The 21,489-nt window shown below is 38.9% G+C and overlaps 1 protein-coding gene across 1 annotated transcript in view; it reads left to right on the top strand.

The window, feature by feature from the left end:
- The window catches only part of LOC145984003 (uncharacterized), an 80,107-nt gene that overhangs the window by 11,635 nt on the left and 46,983 nt on the right, over nt 1-21,489 (top strand). The window lies entirely within an intron of this gene.

Genomic DNA, 21,489 nt, shown 5'->3' on the forward strand with positions numbered 1-21,489 from the left:
ATGCTGTGCAAAACCTAATACTGCAAGATCGTCATGTAACATACTGTGAGATTGAGGCAACCATAGGCATTAGTTCCACCAGCATATATAAAATATTACATGATCATTTAGCTGTGAGAAAGGTATGTTCTCGTTGGATCCCACACAATTTGACAAAAACTCAAAAAGACGCTCGCATCAATTGGTGCAAACAAATGCTCAATAAATACAATCGTGGTGCTTCAAAACACGTATATAAGATTGTAACAGGTCACTAATCATAGAATATGAGCCGGAACGTAAACAGCAGTCGACTGTATGGGTGTTTCAAGATGAACCCAATCCAACAAAAGTTGTTCGCGCTCGAAGCACATCGAAACAAATCGTCGCCTGTTTTTTCGGGAAAACTGGTCATGTGGCAACTGTGCCTTTAGAGGAACGTAGAACGGTCAACTCTGAATGGTACACAACAATTTGTTTGCCAGAGGTCTTCGGTCAAACACGGAAAACAAACAAACGCCGTCGGATCATTCTTCATCAAGACAATGCCAGCTGTCACACATCTCGTCTAAAAACCGACTTTATGAACAGTCAAAAAATCGAATTGATGGGTCATCCGCCATACAGTCCTGATTTGGCACCCAATGACTTCTTCTTGTTCCCGAATGTCAAGAATAAAATGCGTGGACAACGATTTTCGTCGGCGGAAGACGCCGTTGATGCGTTCAAAAACCATATTATGGAGGTGTCTCAAGAAGATTGGAAAAACTGCTTTGACAAATGGTTCGAACGAATGCAAAAGTGCATTGACCATAAAGGAGAATACTTCGAAAAACAATAAAGCAGTTTTCAATGCCAAATTCCTGTTTTTTCATTGTTAGGCTCAAAATATAAATAGTGACCCTCGTAGTCATGAACAGAACAAAAAATACTCCTGAGAAATTACAAATTTTACACTCCAGTTCATGGTCGAGAGTTATTGACGGCACCCCACCTTATCCGCTTTAGGTTCCGGGTTCGAGTCCTGGTCTGGCAATCTCTTTTTTAAGTGTCTCTTCATCAATTTAATCTCATTATCATCCATCTTCATAGTTTCGATTAATTGTAAAGGTGACATAAAAGCAAAGCAAAATAAGAACAAATACAAATAATTGTAAAATGACTACAACGTCAGAACTACATTTGAAAAATATAATGCGAGCAGAAGGTTCATCTTCAAACAGGCATTTGGGGAGAATTGTGTAGACAGACAGCATGCTCCCGAAAGTTGCCAATCCACGTGTAGCATGACCTTCGATACTGGAGTTGAGTTATGCTTTTCAGGAAAGTTAGCTGGACGCTCCTCAAGCCTCTTATCAAGATTGCCTCGGTGTTCGCAGCATTGCCAACTCATTTTTCGTCGAGAAAATATTTTTTCTCCTAATTCATTTGCTGTTGATTGTACAGTCACCGGCAATAAAAGTGGGACACCCTAGATCCTGAAATGCTCGCTTCCCTGCAAGGCGTTATGTGTGTTGCCTAACTCCACGACGATAAGTGGGTTTTAAGGGCATGCGGTACACTCTCCGCCCGACTTTTCCCTCCGAGTCAGTGTTGCCAACTTAGCTCTCTTGGAGCCAGATCTGGCTCTTTCGTGCACTCTTTAGCCTGTGAACTGGGGCGCCCGCCCCCGTGTCTCACTATGATACCATCACTGGTTCCGGCCCACATAGACCAACTTTTGCCATGATTATACATTTTGCACGTGTCGTGATATTGTTATATTGGCTGCGTCGCCCCACTCCCTCTTATATCCCCAGCTACTTTTTTTATAGCGCCGTGTTGACGTGAAATGGGCATAATATTGTTATCAGGGAATCCTTTATTTTCGATTTCATACGACCATGAGATGGGTGATGCCGCAGGATCTAAATGGTGAAAACTAAGAATAAATTGTCATCAATTTAGAGTTAACGGTAATAGCAGCGCCCCACCACTTTGACAATTAACATTACTCTAGGAAGCACTTCGTAAATCTAGCTTCTTGAAAGTCAGTTTTAACTCAATTTAAGGTGAAATTTAGCTCTTTTATGCGCACCAGGTTTGGCAACACGGCAGAGAGAAATGCATTGCGCATATGGGAGTATTTTTTGATTTGTTATCTTGGGAATATCAGACTTCCGATGGAATAGAAAATGATATCAACGGGAAGAGGGTAGTGATTGCCCAGCAGAAAAGTCGACACTCCCATTTGATTAGCCGTAACTTGATGTTGAAGTGGATTCCCCATAAGGAATACATGAGATTCCGAAAAGTCCTATTTGTCATATTTTTTACAGGTCGTATCTAGCTTAATAATCAACTCTGAAAAACGCTTCGACCTGCCACATGCGGAGAAATTCATCCTCTCTTGTACCCCAACGTTTTTCTTCAGTAGCATTGCCCATTCCGACGATATTGAAATAAATGCACACATCTGTATCTCCTCGCCTTAATAGCAAATTTTCAATGGCAACTTCTACCACCGCCGTAGATTTAGGTAACACACATAACGCCTTGCAGGGAAGCCAGTGTTTCAGGATCTATGGTGTCCCAATATTATTGCCGATGACTGTACACACCTCTCAGTAGATACCCTTTGATAAAGTCCTTTGTGGAGCCTCCCATGTCGCCTGGACTACACAACTCCAGGGGAAAAACCCCTACACGCAGAAAGAAATTGTTTGTAATGGCCAAAAAAATAAGTGCTACTAAACTAAACTAAACACCATATCGCAACATCTCTGTGAGGGCAAGGGAGGGTCTGCCAAGCAGCCTTTCATTGGGTGACACGAGGTCTGCGGATCGAGTCCCATAGCCGCTGTTTTCTGGCTTTCGAGACCGGAGCCCGCTACTTCTTTTTAAGTAGCTTCACAATTGTCCACAATGCTGGGTCAACACCATGAATCGAACCCGGGACGGTTCGCACAAAAGACTAAAGAGCCAATGTTACGCGGGAGTCCTAAAAACGTAATAAATGCTGGTGACCATTAATTTAAGTTATTCTGATCAAATCTATAGCTCATGTCTAAAATTACCAAATAATTTAGTCAGATTACCGACTTCAATAATGGCCCAAGCATCTTTTCGTATGGACCGATATGAAAATTTAAGCGATATCGATGAAGGACTGATATTAAGTTTAGCTGTACTTTTAAATTCATTGATATAATAATAAAAATAGAGAGATTATGCGCTAAATTACACGCTATTTATGGACATATCGGACTGGTTAAGCTATCAATAATATAGCTAATATAACTACCTAACTAGCTAATATTATAAGATAATATAACTAGCCGATACTCTGTTGAAGTACCAATCAAACTGTCCCATCCTTTGTTTATGGTTTCATACAACCTTTTGGCTAAAAGTCGCACGCACACACACACACACACACACACACACACGCACACCCCCCCCCCACACACACACACACATATATATATATATATATATATATATATATATATATATATATATATATATATATATATTACATCTGTATTTACTAAATCAAACCGACCATTTTTACGAGGAGAATATTTTATGATTGGCATTCCTTTTACACGTAGGCCTCCCCGATGCCGCAGAGTTAATTCGTCGCCTTGTAATCAAGGGGTCCCGGGTTCGATACCCGGTGGAGGCACATAATGGTTCGGATCCCACTTTAAACTGTAGGTCCAGTTCCGATTAGCCTTACTGTGCATAAAGTGGACTTAAAACACCAACTCAATCAATCAATCCTTATACACGCATTCCATCTTAACCGACTGAAACAAATAATTTCAAAGCAAAGCTCACTAAAGTACTTGGTTAAAGAGGAATTAAATAATGATCCAATAGTTCTGCATTCATGTTCAAATTTTGTCAACTTATAACACAATACATCAAGAGAGTGTCTATCCTACCATAGATCAAACTTGAACATCGTTCAAGCTTTCAGAGGAAGCTGAACTTCCAACTCTTCTTATCAGGTTATTTCCTGAAGCAACGACCCCTATTATAAGCTATGTATCGTCAGTGCCCACATGCACAAAACTGTTGAAAATAAATGCGATGGATTCTGGTCTCCAGGGGTTACGAAGCAAACACAAGTGCAAGTATTTAGATCATTCAACAGTAAAACTGATAACGTGTTGAAACGTTTGGTGTAAATGTCACAGCCTGTACTGTTATTGGCACGGGATCAACAGCAGCGAGGGGTGCGCCAAAGGAGTCTCTACGGAGGAGTGCCAGTAACTGTTTCTGTTCGCTATTTCCTGGTTTGCACCGCATGTTTCATTGCGATTGGTTCCATAAAACTTATGCTGGCAGTATAGCACCGGCTTAGCAGTGAAGTGTGATGATGCAAATATGATAATCGTACGTTACTGCCTTCCTCCAACAAGCTTGATGCAAAAACGTTAGAGCCTGCCTTGTATCTGCAACTGCTTGCTACATTTGCAAACAAGTAGTACGGCCAAGGGAACAAGATTTAAAGGACCTACAATAGGCAAATCCTGTCGTCGCCTTGTAATAAAGGGGTCCCGTGTTCGATACCCGTTGAGGCACATGGCGCAGTGGTTCGGATCCCACTTTAAGCTGTAGGCCCAGTCCCGATTAGCCTTTTTGTGTATAAATTTGACTTAAAACAACAATACAATCAATAGGCAAATCCAGTATGTTACAATAGTTTCTTAACACATTTTTTTTCTATGGCTTTAAAATTTGACCCGTCCTGATGACAACGGGTGAAGAGAGAGTGATTTCAAGATCGTTATTCTGTAGCATATTCAGAGAGGGAGAATAGGCCTACGTTTTAATTTTACCATAATACAAAAATTGGAAGTTGAGCTTTAAGGTAAATTAAAGCTTAATTTTATTTTGAACTCATCAAGACAGGGAAGAACTAGGTGAAGTACAGCGTCAGATGAACATCACAAATTCATGTTTACCGAAAAAAACACTACCATTATTATTATTATTATTATTATTATTATTATTTATATCATTAGTAATAGTAGGAAAAGCAACAGCAGCATCAACATGCAAGTCTAAAGAAATTATTCGTATACTGAATATTTCTGAAAATGTTATTGAGAGTAAATAAAAATTTTCGCATAATATTTCAACTTCTTCCTTATTTTTCTGATTTGTAGGTGGCAACATTCGTGCCGTTGTTGGTGTTGGTTTTTGGTTTTGATTGGTTGATTGGTTGATTTGGTGTTTTAAGTCTACTTTATGCACAGTAAGGCTAATCCGGACTGGACCTACAGTTTAAAGTGGGATCCGAACCACTATGTGCTTCCACCAGGTATCGAACCCGGGACACCTTGATTACAAGGCGACGACGTTACCACTGCGCCTTTTTGGTTTGGATCTAGCGTAGACACTTACCAGTTGGAAAATAATAATAAATTTGGGTAACCGGAGATATCTCTTCAGATTTTCAGAACTATCAGTGTAGCAGAAGCTAAAGAAGGTTTTATTGGGTGTTTTTTTATAACCCAATAGAACATCTGTACAAGCTAGCATTATTGATCCGTTCGAATCAACTAGAGATTAAGCCGAACCCTGTGGCTTAGAGGTTAGCACATCGCGCTGCGACGCCAGGGGTCCCGGGTTCTAATCCCGCTCGGGCATGGTTATTTGTGAATGTCCATCTTCGCAAATTAGCCAAGAGGCACAAAACGCGAAGTAAAATAAAATCAATCAATTAATCAATCAACTAGAGATTAACTACCGATGTCTGCAATAAGAGCGGAATAGTTAGCACAACGCGCTACGACGCCAGAGATCCTGGGTTCGAATCCCTGCCTAGCCATCGGTGTTGTGAGTGTCCTTTCCATCATATCATCCTCATCTTCGCGACTAGCAAAAAGGGTTAGAAAAGCGAAGTAAAATAATCCAAATCAATCAATCAATCAACCCTGTAATTACAATAGCAGAGATATATATTTTGTAGAAATGTTTCTTCAATATCATCTATGATATGCTTATTACTGCATCGACTAGCGCAACGTAGGATTATAAAAGTACAGTCGCCGGCAATAAAAATGACACACCTAGATCCTGAAATATTCGCTTCCCTGGAATGCGTTATGCGCATTGCCTAACTCTACGGAGATGATCGAAATTAAATAGCTACTTTTCTAAAGTAAGTTTAGCCACCTCCGTAGAGTTATGCAACACACACAACGCATTGCAGGGAAGCGAGTTATTCAGAATCTAGGTGTCCGATTTTTATTGCCGGTGACTGTACATCATGTACTACATTCTTCTTTCTACTAATATCCGGAGCGTATTGTTCCAGTTTTTTTTTTTAAATTAAGGAAATGGAATTTGAGTTTTAAATTTTGTCTATATAATTTTTGTCTTCCTCTTTAAGCTAATCGCGACGATGAGGATGGATGATGATTAGAAGGAATTGATGAAGGAACAGTCGCAAAACAACACCCATGCACATGACGACACTCGAACCCGCAACCTTCGGTGGGGAGTTCCTGAATCGGCCACCTAGTCGGCAACTCTTTGTTTGTGTTCGGCCGCTTTATGCGTAAAGCGATAAGAGTTCTCCTATCCGTCTACCGCAAATCGTTAATTCAAAGAAGCACATGTTGGAGCGTTTATCGGATCCTGCTTTTGATCTCGCGCTCTGGAACCAAAAGCATTGCCGCGACTTAGCGGAAGAGATTTCCGTTCAGGTAGAAGACCTTGCCTTCCGGAAGTTCAAACCCTGAGCACGATACCAACGCTCCATTGTATTTAGCGGTTCGTACCCTCGAAACGCCGACTGCATGCTTCGTTTGCCTGCCTGATTCGACACAGAACCATGGATGCTACAGTAACAGCCTCTTAGGTAGCTCCATGTGTAACGCAAGATAAGGCAATTTGCTTTAGTACGTTCGGCCGTTACGCACTGGAGATGCTACTCTTATGATGGGCAATGGAGAATGAACGAAAGTGAAACAGATTGGCATGATGGAACGGCATGCTTGCGTGAAATACTGGGAAAACTCTCCAGAATATAATGTCTGTATATGAAGCTTATTGTGGGGTCTGTGAGAAATTAAAATTCATCTGATGGATCTTACAGGTTTAAATTTCTTCAGTTAACCTTCAAAAGCTTGTCTCTTTCGTACGTTTCATATACTTAGAAGAGCCGTAGCTAGATCTCCCTCTTCTTGATTAAGGCAAAAGTTATTCTCCTAATTTAGAGACCTTCTTGATGTTTGCGATAAGTCAACTACCCTGCATCAAAATATAATTAATATATACAAAATATAACTTTTGTCTCGAGTAATTCTCTGCAATAAAACTCTTTTGTCTCTTAAGTCGAGCAAAGCTCACTTATTGAGCATGACTGTACTGCGACAAAATGTTCAAAATGTAAATTTTTTATTGTTTATTTTATCTTTCATGAGGTAAATTGCACGCACGCACGGAAACAGCGAGTAGTTATTAAGTATACCCAATATTTTTTTCTGCATACAGAGAATCCTCTGAATGTTAGTGATAATTTGTTATTGTTATTAATAACATTCAGTGCCGATTGGACATTATCCATTTGAACAAATATAAATTTGTTCACCTGTAGAGGAGAGAAGAGGAGCTCTCTCGTAACGTTAGAATAAGTATTGGTAAACGCATTATACATTGTATAATGTCTAATTTTGCATGCTAATACAAAGATTGCTAATATAATATTATTTCTAATAGAGAAAAGTTATGAATGATGCGTGCACTTGAAATATATAAAAACTCCAACAACGTCAAAGTACGAGCTAATATTTTATAATTAACATTATTAACCAATATTGAGAATATTTGTTTACATTTGAAAATTCCATTATAATCAGTTCATCAAAACGCCAAACCAATATTTATCTATTTTTATGGATTCCTATTTCCACAACTCCCTTGTGCATAACACATGAAATAACTCTTTTTTTTAAGCACTAAATTATAACTTGCAGAAACGGTCGTGTTCCGGACGAAGTGATCAATATTTTTAGATCTATTTATTTTCGAACTATCAATAATACTAATACTTTCACAGGGCACCGTGACGTTTACTCTTTTTCATTTTTCTCTTTTTTCTCGTTCAGCGCCCATGCCCCCCCCCCCCTTCCCCCATTGCACACGACTATGTTGATGAGAACACAATTTCTCACGAAATCGTAATTTAGATTCAAGTTAACTAACAACGATTTCTTTCAGTGCAGATCTGAGATTTATAAACAAGCGCTCCTACGGTTGTAATTTTCATAACGGAAGATTCGAGCCATTTATTCCGTTCAGTGAAATTCAAGGGCAAATTTTATCGTCTACGTACACCTAGTGAACGTTCAGCATAACAAACTAAATGAAATGCGAGTTTTGGTGTCTGCTGCTTCAATAAAAGTTTCTGCGTGTCAATAGGTATCTGCTGTCAATATTTTCTATGTATTAAAGACGTAGTAAAGTTTAGAATAGAGAAATAAACAAGGTGGCTGAGAGCGTTAAATTGTCGTCTTTCAATCTCACCACCGAAGCTACCAGGTTCGAGTCCCGGCCTGAACATGGGGCTCTTTGCGAGTGTGAGCGTGTCCCTTCATCGATGTCATCTACATCATTCATTGTCGCGATTAGACAAAGGTGGAAGAAGAGCGACGTAAAACTACAAAAATACAAATTTTACTATTATATTAGGCTATTGTATCAGAAAAAAACACTTTATTATTCATTTGTAGGCCTATTTGTCAAATAGTTTGCAGTACTGAACATACTCTGAGCAATGTCTGACTAGTTAAAACAATTGCCTAGTCCTCGAAGTGTCATTTTAAATTCAGACTTTCAAAATCGAAATTTCTCGTTCTCTCCCTTATTGCCTTTATGTGAAAGAGAATGCATACAGTGAATATTACTGCGGCGAATTAACTACTACAAGACACTAACTAGAGGCGAAAGTAAATTTCCTAAATAGCTCCTGCCAAGTCTCCCTATGTATCTTCCAGTTCGGAGTTCCTGTAATATGGTGAGTGAGAGGGAGCCCAGTTTCGACTCTTCAGTAACCTATATAGAAGATATTATTTTTAGTAGCATGCCCAGAGGCGATTTACCACTAGGCTATCGTATGTTATAGCCTAGGAGCCGAAAGTTCAAGGAAGCCGTACAAAAATAAGACGCTGAAGAATCTAAGTGTTTTGTTTTATCAAAGTTCAATGAATAATTTTTAATCTGATGTGTCTACATTTTCAAGTTTACAAACGTTATTAATAAAGAACGTGCAATTAGTGAAAGTGAAGTGCCATGATAACAAAACTGTTAATAATAATAATAATAATAATAATAATAATAATAACAATGATGATGATGGTGTCGGCAGGTTCCAAAACAAAGGATAGCCTAGGAGCGCGAATTTTATAAATCCCCCCTGGAGCATACACAAAGGCTGGCTGATGAGGATTATAAGAAAAACTGTTAAGAGAATCTGATGGATACATAAAACATGTTAAAATATAGAGTCCACAAGCTACAAACGGAGAAATGCCCAGCCCTTTTCTCCAGGCCGCTAATGGGGTAAAGAAACAAATACGCGGAGGTGAAATATCACTTCTGTAAGTAAATGCACGAAAAGAAGGGAAATTATAATATAGCTATACGAAACTGTACGGTTGTAGGCCATGTAATGTTAAACTAATAGTCTTCCAAACTTTCACGTGCTTGGAAAATCAAGCTGCAAGGATTGTTGCAGTGGCCTTGCTATGTCTGTTGTAAATGTTTCGTGCTGGGTGGTTTATGTTAATGTCAAAAACGGAATACATTTGTTGACATCCGAGTTAAAACTGGGTAGTCTTCACATCGCATGCGTTACGCTTCATGGAACCGACAATTTACATGCATTAAATGTCTTGCGTTTGGGTACCAGCAAAAGAAGTCTGTTGCTGTCTGACCGAGAAAATAACCTAGAATAATAACATTTTGGTCACGTATAACTTGCAACTGTTTTTGTCTCCGTTAACAAAGGTGCGGTAGAAGCAGCAGAAGAAAAAGAGCAGCATAGGGCCAAAATCGTGCACTTCGTATGTGTGCTGCGGTGTATTGAATGCGTACCATAATGATACGTATCAAAATTATTAACTTCTTAAGCTTTGAATGTAGGCACGTGCCCATATTTCTTTCAAATTTTTATTTTACATTGTTTTCTGCTCCTTTAGGCTGATCGTGAGTGTTCATATTTGCATCAGGCAAATAATGAATATTTGCTCATAATGAAGACCCTGTGCTCGCCCTTTCATTTATTCTTCATTCACTCAATAATGTGCATTGTACGTAAACTGATGGGACCAGGTAGCTATTTTTTTTTTACTAGAATTGAGTTACAGTGCCATATTGTGTGTGTATGTGCGTGTGTGTTTAGCAGGGGTTAAATCACATGTGACAAAAACCTGATAGCTCTGATAGCTCAAAGTAATGATTGTACAACCTCATCAATTGATAAACAATTTCAAGCATCCAAGGAACACTTGCTTTTCTATTAGTTTTTGTGTTAATTTTCTTTAACAAATATTAATTTTCATATTACAAATTAATTTTATGTTTGACAACCAGGAAATGCACAAGGTGGTCCAGATAAAGATGCCAATTTTTCCTCAAAATAGTTGAATTTCCTTAATTTTTATTCAGGAAGCAGGTACCTCCAATTTATTTACAATCCTAAACGGCAACAAATATAAACATTAAAAAAACTCTGTGTAGGATGCAGTAATATGAACGTAATTAATTTGTGTAAGTTTTGAATATGTATTTCTAAAACTTTTCTTTTCAGTTCCTATAAACTTTGTCAAAGTGGAGTCACAGATTCTTGCATCTAAACCTTCAACTGACCTTTTACGATTTAAGTTCTCGTGTTATTGTGAGTTTTATGCAATAGCGTGTCCAGTGAGGGTTGATACATAAGTGTTATATCACCGATTGTGTCAGATATTGTCAATAGAATTATGTTGGATACTTGACAGGAAAATGCAAGAAATTGCACCTGGCAAGGGAAAAAAGGAAATAATATACTCATTGTGATATTCTGGATGTTCATTTCCTGGAACGAGTATTTTGGTGAAGTAGGAAAATTCTTAATATTGCCTGGCAATGAAAACCTCTTGCTCACATTGATAGCGCATGGAACAACAAAGTTGCAAGTTAACAAACTCCACCTGATTTCATCAAATAGCCCTAATTAACGTAATATCCGACTCTGTGACAAATTAGCACAAGTTGATTCGGTTTCTTTCAATCTCGTAACTAGCAGAAGTGAATTTGGTTGCCCATACATGAAGGCGAATGAGTACGTGAGTATGTGAGGAAAAGTAATCCCATACGGAACAATCTCCATGTTTCCCCATATCTCTAAATATAGAAACCGAAAATGTCAGTACGTTATACGTATATATTGTTTGTAACTCTCTCATATATTTACAGAAAATTACGCATGCGTGTATCTCGAAATCTTATGGCACACGCTATTGCTTTCAAGCCCTTATTACATTTACCATGGCAAGGGCATGAATGTACATAACACAAAATATCGATTCACACAAGCATTCTTACCAAATAGCAGGTCACTAAACTGAAATATTTATGCACTTTTATGTATAGTATTAATATTGTTGCATTAATCTATGATGCATTGTTATTTAAGTCATCTGTTGAAATGGTGTTGTAAATAATTTACGAGGAAGTGTCGCATGCACTTAAAAATAACCAATTTCATGTATGTGTGTAGGTGTTTGTGTTAAATATATAGTAGTTATACTGGAAGTCTCACTGTTCACTTTTGTCAGAATACTAAAGATTCCGTGGAATCAAACAATATATAACGCATTGGAAACATAGTTGTGATTTGAAATTTCTGGTAGTTACAAAACACGCACATGCATATTTCTTGTCACATAAATTTTACATGTTTTAAGCAGTGAATGTAAGTTGAGTGATAATAACCACGTTTCTCCTTTAACCTTAAAGTTGTTATCTGATCGGAAACTGGTTGAACTCTTGAGTTGCTAGATCAAGGTTACTTCGAGAATTGAACACCTTCTTGATACATTACATATTATATCCGTATTTGTGTTGTTATCAGTCTTTTTGCTGCCACTTGTGGCTATCGCAACGATGAGATACATACAAAGCACACCCATGCCCAGGTCGGAACTTGAACCCGGGAACTTGGATGGCGAGATCGAAATTCGACCTCTTAATGCGCTCGGCTACCGAGAGAGAGAGGAATTTCTACAGATCCATTGCTAATAACATGTGAAATAACCTTGTGAATCGACTTAATGTAAACTTTTTAATACAGCCTATATATCTTGGTAGAATGTTTGTATTTGTTATTCGCAAATCTTTTGGCAGTTTATTGTTTTTGGTATTTTAACTGAGCCCTATTTAACGTAGATTCTTCTTGAGTGACGAATCAAGGAAGGAGCAAGCAAAACAAGTTTATTCATGCTTAACCCAGGGTTGGAACTTAGTAGCTCAGCTCGTTGCTTAGTAATAAGTTATTACAGGTACCATACACGTATTATATTATTTCATACAAACGTCGGAAAGTTTTGTTAGATTTGTGTGTTACATAACAATACAAAGAAGTATCGAATGGCTACACCTTAACGATGAATTATGTCAACTCCATAATAACATCATTCTTTAATATAAAAACAAACTTAATATTTCATTTTACTCCATTTCTGAACTTTAATGGGCATATCGTTTGCAGATTGTTTAATTTTCGTATCTGACACAGTTTTCTAGTGACATTTCTTCATCTTGACGATATGTAGGTTATTTAGCGATAAGGTTTCGCTCATTCTTGATGCTCGTTCACTTCGCATTCGATGATGGTATGATGAAATGGATGGGCCCCGGACTATCTTCAACTAGACAGCCACGAAGCATAATGAAAAGCTGATACACGTCCGGTAAACCTATCATCTTACAAACAAGGGAGACTTCCTTCGTCTCCTGAGCAGTATCCCGTATTATAACTTTTGAATGATTGATTTGGTTTATTTTACTTCGCATTTCTTCCACTTTTGGCTAATCGCGAAGATGAGAATGGGTGATGATATGATGAAATTGATGAAGGAACACACACAAAGAACACCCATGCTCACTCCGCCACCGAGGCCGGCATATCATAACTTTTAAGTTCAGTTGGTGCACGAAGTGGAATCTAAAACTACTTTAGAGATTTTCGAAACATCGAACCTGAATCACTCGCGCGAACGATAGAACCGTTACGCTACAACGCCAGGGGTCCCGGGTTCGAATCTTGGCCTGGGCATGGATATTTATGATTGTCCATTCATCAATTTCATCATATCATCACTCATCCCCATCTTCGCAAATTAGCCAAAAGTCGCACAAAAAGCGAAGTAAAATAAAGCAAATCAAATCACAAATCAGATAGAACCCTTACAGACTGTTCCTCGTGATATAGGAATTGTTTCACAGCAACGTGGAATATTAACATCAGTGTAAATCCTGGGATCATCTCTTACGGAAATATTACTGGGAACAGATACAGGAAACAGACATGCACTGAACTTAAATAATACCTTCCGCGACATTTTGAATTCTAATCTCCCAGTACGTAACGTAAAATCAGGCATGTACAGCCACATATTATTCGGCCAGGTGATGGTCTTTCTCAGACAACCTTTCCTTTCTTGCCTATTTTGCGTGCCAGTGAGACAATCGGGTTCGGAGACGAATCGTGATTCTGTAAGAAACCTGACACATATTTTACTTTAGAAATCTACAACAATGGCAAAGGGTGTTCGAAAGGTCGCATCCCGGGAAGATTAGATTGGAATTTCTCAGGAGTTCCAGGTGCAGAGGTTACTTTGTGTTCTTGCCTACTGTTTTGCTGGAGATGTGCACAACTTGAAAGTAGTGATTTTTTTGTCTGCACTGTAACTTTCGAGAGAAATTATAGGTTTAGAATCAGCCGTACCTCGTAAATCCCGTATAATGGTAGTTTAAGGTCTCTGAATGCAATCCAGCAGTTGGAAAACTTGGTGCCTCTCAGGTCACGGCATTTCGGAATCAATAAGAACGATTTGTTGTATCCTTGGAAGGAATGTAACTGCTATGTTATGAACAGGTGAATGGCCGTATTATGAGTTAGTAGGACTGTGAAAAGCATTAGATTACATGGCGCGATTAATACCTAACAAAGTAATATTTAAGTAACAACGAGTTTTGTCTCTTGCCTTGTAGGTTGGCTGATTAAATTAATGTCACTTATGTGTACGGATAGGTCAACAGTGACGGGGCGTTGAGAAGAAGTATGGGGTGGAAGGAAAGAGGAAGGAAGTGAAAGACCTTCTTTGGCATTCGCGAGGAGGGATTAGACGAAATCACGGGAAAAGAATCAAATTGGCATCGAACCTACGACTTCCTGAATACGCGTCCGTTATCGTTGTTGTTTTAAGTCCATTTTATGCACAGATAGGCTAATCGGGACTGGACCTACAGTTTAAAGAGGGATCCGAACCACTATGGACCTCCACCGGATATCGAACCCGGGACCCCTTGATTACAAGGCGACGACGTTACCTCTACGCCACCTGAAGCCTAAGGTCCGTTATCGTAATCACTCATATAAATCTTTACTCTTTGGTTATAACTATTTGAAATATTTTTTTTAAATGGTGGTTCTTTTTGTAAACCACGGAATCAATACTTGTAAAAAAAAGGCAAAGCTATCTATCCCGTGTGCGTTGCGCTGTGCCGTGGTAGGTACGCATGGTTGTGAATGTGGGGCTTCACACATTCTCGATGTCGGCCACAGTGGAGGTGATGTAATCACCACCACGTTTGAGCTACCTGTACCTTCAGGAACCTATTGATTAGAAGCTTGTTGAGTTCCAGTTCCACTTTATGCAGGGACATTGTTGGAAAATTTGCCGACCTGAGATCACCCACACTGGGAAGCGAACCTGTGCCTCCTCGTGTCAGATACCTTACCGACTGGACCTGAACGGCTCCAATCAATACTACAAAATAATTTATTTACTTTATAACTCTTTATTACGTAGGTTGTAAATCAAGTAGTGGCAACACTGTCCAGAAAAGGTAATGACAACGTGCGTGTGTTATCAGGCAGTGAGCAATGTCAGTTTGGGCCCATGTCGATGTGTGGAGTGCCAAAAGTGGTCGGTACAGCGAGTGAATAGAATAGAATAGAATTTATTTTCAAGTATGAGCCTTTACAGCTGTGCATACCATACAAGGATGCAAAATGTTAGTGCAATTTTCCTACACCCTTCCTCCTCTCAGTCTACTTTCACATTCACACTCTTGGGAGTTCACAAACACTTATTTCATTTCAACTCTTTCACTACACTTGCACTGTTACCTGAGTGATTCCTAAATTTTCTCACATTTATTTATTTATTTATTTATTTAGAAGCCCCCTTTCACACATGTTCGCTATCCCCACTGAGCTTCTTTGCTCTCTTTGCCCAGGCATAGTGTAGGAAAGTTCCCAGATTCCTTATTTGCGCCTCCCCCCTCCTCTTGGTCTCTCCCTCCTAATAACGGTTGTCATTATATTCTGAATGTTATCTTCATTTACTTCCCTAATATATTTTTGTCTTGCCTCCCCTGTTTCTTTGCACTGGAAGAGAATGTAAAATTTCGTCTCGTCTTCACCGCACAGGAGACATTCTACTCTCCCGTCCTCCCGATTTAGTTTAACTTTTGTCCAACCCCCAGCCTGAACCAGGCCAATCTTGACCTTTCTTTAGCCCCACAGAAATCCACGTAGTTCCTCCTCCCCCATTCTTGATCCGTATCCACTATTTTCGCTGATGTTAACGATATTTTTGCGCCGCATTCTGCCAACATTTTCTGTTTGTTTATGTCTTCCAGTCTGGCACGTATGGCCCCTAGCATCTGCACATCAATTCTCCCCTCTACTCCCTCTTCCCATACTCATCCCAGCCCTATACCGTATAATTCCGTCTTTATCATTGCTACCCATTGCCTCCTATTACTCCCACTTATCTGTGATTGTACACAGAGTTTCTTCAAATTTCCCCCCTACATGGTGATCAGTTTTTCCAAGTATTTAATGCTACTCATTTTGGCGTCCACTTCCTCTCTTAATTTTCCCATTTCCCTAAGTGTTCCACATGTTGCCATACCCCTCCCTACACCTAGCTCTTGTTTTATGAATGTAGACTGTACCACGTTTACGGTTTCTCCTCCCTCCCAGACCCATAGTTCGATGCCATAAAACAGTGTTGCCTTAACTGTGGCCTCGTAGACGCCCTCCAGAGTTTTGATTGGTATATTTGGTACTTTGTATTTTATTTTCCTTGTTTTTGTATGTACGACGTTGAAATTAACACAATTTTCTGTACTGCTCTAAAACATGATTACAGGGGTAGAACAGTGATTGTGGATCAAGATCCAGATTGCCTGTGGAAAAAATGCACGACAATGTCAGCTAGACTTGCATGAAGCCTGTAGCAACAATACATAACCGTATCTGATGGTTGCATAATGCGTAAGTGCATTTCTTTAGGAGGTTGCGATGCGTCCGTGAGAACAACCTCAACATGAGGAAAATTGTATCATGCTGGATTCCCGATATTGTCACCATTGTGCAACCATCAGGTAAGGCAAGTTATTGTTGCTTCAGGCTTCGTGCAAGTTTTGATCACATTCTTGTGCATTTTTTGCCATGATCAAACCTGGATTTTATTCCACAATCACTGTTCTACCTTTGTAAACATGTTTTAGAGCAGTACAGAAAATGGTGTTCATTTCATCGCCGTACACACACCACAGCACTCGCTGCACCGACCACTTTTGGAACTCCACACATCGACATGGGCCCAAACTGACATTGCTCACTGCCTGATAGCACAAGCACCTTGTCATTACCTTTTTCTGACAGTGTTGCCACTACTTTATTTACAACCCACGTATATCTTATGGAACGCTTTGAAAGTAAATATAAATTTTCTGAACGTGCATAATGAGTTTATGAATTTAATGATATATTTTTACAAACCACCAGATTAAGATAATTTATATTACTGGATGAGACAACTTCCACCCAAGTATTTTGTTATTTCATTATATGTTACTCTTGTGTCACTTTTGGCTGATCGTGACGATAAGGATTAATGATGTATTTTTGTATTTGTCAATCTTTTGATATCTGATTCGTTTGTTCATTATCCATCCTCATTGTCGCGAATAATCTAAATATGCAGAAAAGCGACGTAAAATCATCAACAAGAAATGGAATGCTTTTACGCAGGGAAATTTGCACAATAGTGATAACGCTGTTGCCTCGTTATTAATGGATCGGGTTCGATTCCCAGTTAAGACACTGCCCCTATTAACCCACTGTGCTTAAAAAATGGATTTAAGAGACAAACTTTGACACACAAACGTTTGTAATCAGGTCCGGATTATGGGGGAGACTGAGAGCCTCAATATGCAAAAGGACTTCCATGGGAGAAAAATTGCAATGAAAAGGGGCCCAAAAAGGGTTCAAATTATATATTTGAAATGCAGTAAAAATATAACTAACAATCTGACATAACCTGGCCTAAAAAGTTAACTGGAATTGTATATGGGGGGAGAGCTCGTGAAGTTATTAGCTCCAGGTCTCCACAGTCCACATATATAGCCGACCTCCGTACCTGAGTGGTTATTATAGCGCGGTACGACGCCAAGGGTCCAGAGTTCGAATCCCGGGTAAGACCTGGATGCTTGTTTGCCCAAAATGAGAAAACAGTGAACTAAGTAAAAACTGATTGTGAAAACAGAGAAATAGAATGACGAGGGAAACTACCGGTTAGGCATTTAAATAATAATAATAATAATAAGAGTGGTTAGCACAGCGCGCTACGACGACGCCAGGGGTCCCGGGTTCGAAGCCTGGGCATGGGTGTTCTGTGAGTGTCTCTTCATCAATTTCATCATATCACCACTCATGTTTGTTGTCACGATTAGACAAAAGTGGCAGAAAATTGACGTTAAATAACAACAAAAAAAAAAGAACTCAACATATTTATAAATCCAAGCCTGGCTGTAAAAACAGTAATAATAATTCTAGTTGTAACAACATTTCACTCTATTGAATTTTTGCTCCAATCGGACCATCCCCCGTTCCCAAAGATATTTAAGACTACAGTTCTATTTCCTGGATGAACTCAACAATGTAGTTCACGATGGCCTATGGAAACAAGAGCCATTGTCCTGAGGAACGCAGCAAGCAGATGGCAAATGTTTGAGCAGCATAGCGTTACGAAACCAGTTCTCAAGAATGAGTTAAAAACGTTCCGGTTATGTACTGGGTCGGCTGGCAGTCAACAGGTGCTCGTGGTCCTGTCTCACCTGAATTGGTGGGCAAAATAACTTGGAAACACGAGACCATCCATTCGTAGAAGTCCAGTCGTTCACTTCTCCTTTGTGAAGAAGATTCTTGCGTGCCAAGACACGGTCGGGCAACTGTCTGTTGCCTCATTGCATAACCGTATGAATTAAAAGATTACAATGCGTGAAATAAAAGGGAAACAGTTACGGGATTATCGCTAACGGGAGGCTTCAGACTTGAGAGGAAGAAGATCCTTACCTCCAGTCGGTGCTCGAAATGGAAATTCGTAGGTGGGCGGGGATGCTTGGTCGAGTTTTGTGTGGGGGGATACTTGTGTGATTCAACATGGAGGCAATGAACCAGGTGGGGGGATGCTTACCCAAATTTTCCTAGAAGGGGATAATGTTTCTTAAGTGTGGCATAGCAACCTTCGCGTTCAAAGTTGCCACCCTTTTTTGTTAGGGACGATAAGTGTGGACTTCCCTCACCTTCCTAAATGTGATGCTAGCTTCTACTTACTGGGTGGGGCGAGGGGAGGATCATAGGTGTTGTGGTTTCTGCTGACTTCTCGGGCGGGTGGGGGAGGGGACCAAATACTAGTTTAAGCAATGTGGACATTCTCGCGTAAACCTAAATGTTTATTGTCAGTATCCGTTCAGTATAATTTTCTTCATTTTTATTAAAATAATAATAATAAACCTATAAGTTTTTCTTACATAAGGTCGCTTTTATTTTAGATTAATCGCAACCAAGAGGATAAAATATGATCGTTTGAGTGTGTGTGTGTGTGTGTGTAAAGTAAAGAAGAAATGCACTGTAAACACACTGGTGACGTTCAAAGTGTAAAATAGTTCATAAGAACGTGTAGGATACATATTCATCAATACTGTCAGCTGACCTCCGTGGCGGAGTGGTTAGCACAGAATGCTACGACACCAGGGGTCCGTGCTTAATCCCGGCTTGGACATGGGTGTTCTTTGTGAGTGTCCCTCCAACAATTTCATCATATCCTCACTCATCTTCGTCGTCACGATTAGCTAAAAGTGGCAGAAAAGCGACGCTAAATAATAAATATCAACAACAAATCCTTGATACTATGAAACTCGAATCTCTAAAATTAGCAGGTAGACTACATATATCTTGTTTGTATTATATCATGTGAGCATAATTAATTTGAACTTAATAAGAAAATACTTGTAAAAATTATGAGATTGAAAACAGAAAGAACAAACAAATTCAATATGTTTGCCCCTTCAAGCTGAGCATGATACGGTATAAAGCTTCCATGAAGTTTTAGTCAGTATTTAAATTTCATCAGAAAGCTAGACCTTCATTATCAAACAATCTAAAGTTATCCTCTGATGAGTGGCTTCGACTGTTGAAAATTTTGCTTCTACTGGCGACTTCATCTGAGCGAGGATGAGCTGGTAGATGAGCAGCAGATTCTTCATGAGCATTAAATTAATATCGCCAGAGTTCATCCCAGTTTCGTTACCATCTAATACATCCGATTGAGAAGAATCTGAATGATCACTTTTTGAACCTACAGTTTCGGTGAACTTCGATACCTTACTAGGCTTATTTGAAAGATTGGGAATCTATAAAAGGGTCGTTTTCATTAGGAGATTTTTTGTCATGAGAGCAGACATCCCAATTTAGTAATTTCTTTTTAATCCAAACTATTTTTCTACTGCAGTCAGGATGTGAAAATATCCCGATTTTTATGTTACTCATATTTTCTATTTTGCTATAATATCACTGTTGATATGGATTATTAATTTAGTAAATATTTATGATAACCGTGAACAACTAGTTCTAATATTTATTAGTTTAATCGTGTGAGAGATAATATATATACAGTCAAAAAATCTAGGCCAAATATAAAGAATACTATTTAAATGTGTTAGGTTTATTATTTTAATTGGTTGAATTTTGTGTCCTTTTATGGAGAGAAGGTTTATTTTAAGGAAAACCACTTCAACACGCCATTCACCATCTTCTTTCTGTATGTCTATATTGGAACATTCAAACGTTTGGGAATTAAGCCCATAAGCTTTTTCAAATTAAAGCAATTCTTTTGTAACCAATTCAACAAAAAATGAACAACTTGAAACAGGATATGATAACGTATCTAATTTCGATAACCAAGGCAAATATTTGCAGATTCGCGTGAACCACCAAGTGGGACAAAAGCAGGAAATATTTACACGTACCACACAATCATTGCTCCATTACTACTTGCTTTGATATTTTATTGCTATGTAACATTCATGATAAGAGGCATTGCGTCAATTATCCTCTACTTCTTGGGATTAACTAAATGTGATCAGTATCAAAACAATAATTGAACGATATAAAAAAATCCGTTCTTATCGTACTCGAAAGTAAATAAAAATTCCTCTAAATTTTTCTTTGTTGATCACTTAAAAAAAATCTAATAAATTATATTTAGCGGAGGCAGAAAGCAATGAGATACTCCAATATTGTTTTTTAAAAAGAAAACAATCGACAGTGTATTGGACAATTTTTTATCATAGATATAGGGTCAAGTCTTGTAATACGGCCAGTCTTGTAAAATGGCCAGAAATTATATTCCGTACTGATGTGCCTCGACGACTAAAGAGACATCTGTTCGGGTACTAACGAACTGTTAGTGAGAGTTATGGCAGTGAATTTTGAATTCCGTGCTTTGTTCAGCCGTACGCGTGTTTTAATGAAACAACTGTGTCTGAAGATTACTAAAGAACAGCCATACTGTTTTTTTTTGGTGATTTATATTCTTACGTAGCATAAGTGTTAGATGTGTGTTGCAAACGAGCAGGGGCGGCGCCAGAATTTTTCGACCGGGTGGGCAGAAGCTGCATATTGATAAATTAGGGTGGGCAATACAAACGTAAGGCATTAGGTGAGTTTGACTAACACGTGTCCCCCCCTCTTTCACTCGAGATTTCCTTTTACCTTGTGTAGAAAGCGATTTTGACACAAGGAATTCATCAAACCTAATCATCGTATCTTTTTACAGATCAACCTCCCTCCTCACCAGGGGTGCCCACAGGGGGGTATTGTGGTGCAGACTGCTCCATCGAGATTTTTGGGGTGGATTTTTTTTTACCTTCAAATAATATAAAATT

Source organism: Lepisma saccharinum, chromosome 2 (assembly GCF_977018435.1).
Source record: "Lepisma saccharinum chromosome 2, izLepSacc3.1, whole genome shotgun sequence".
In the NCBI taxonomy this organism is placed as follows: domain Eukaryota; kingdom Metazoa; phylum Arthropoda; class Insecta; order Zygentoma; family Lepismatidae; genus Lepisma; species Lepisma saccharinum.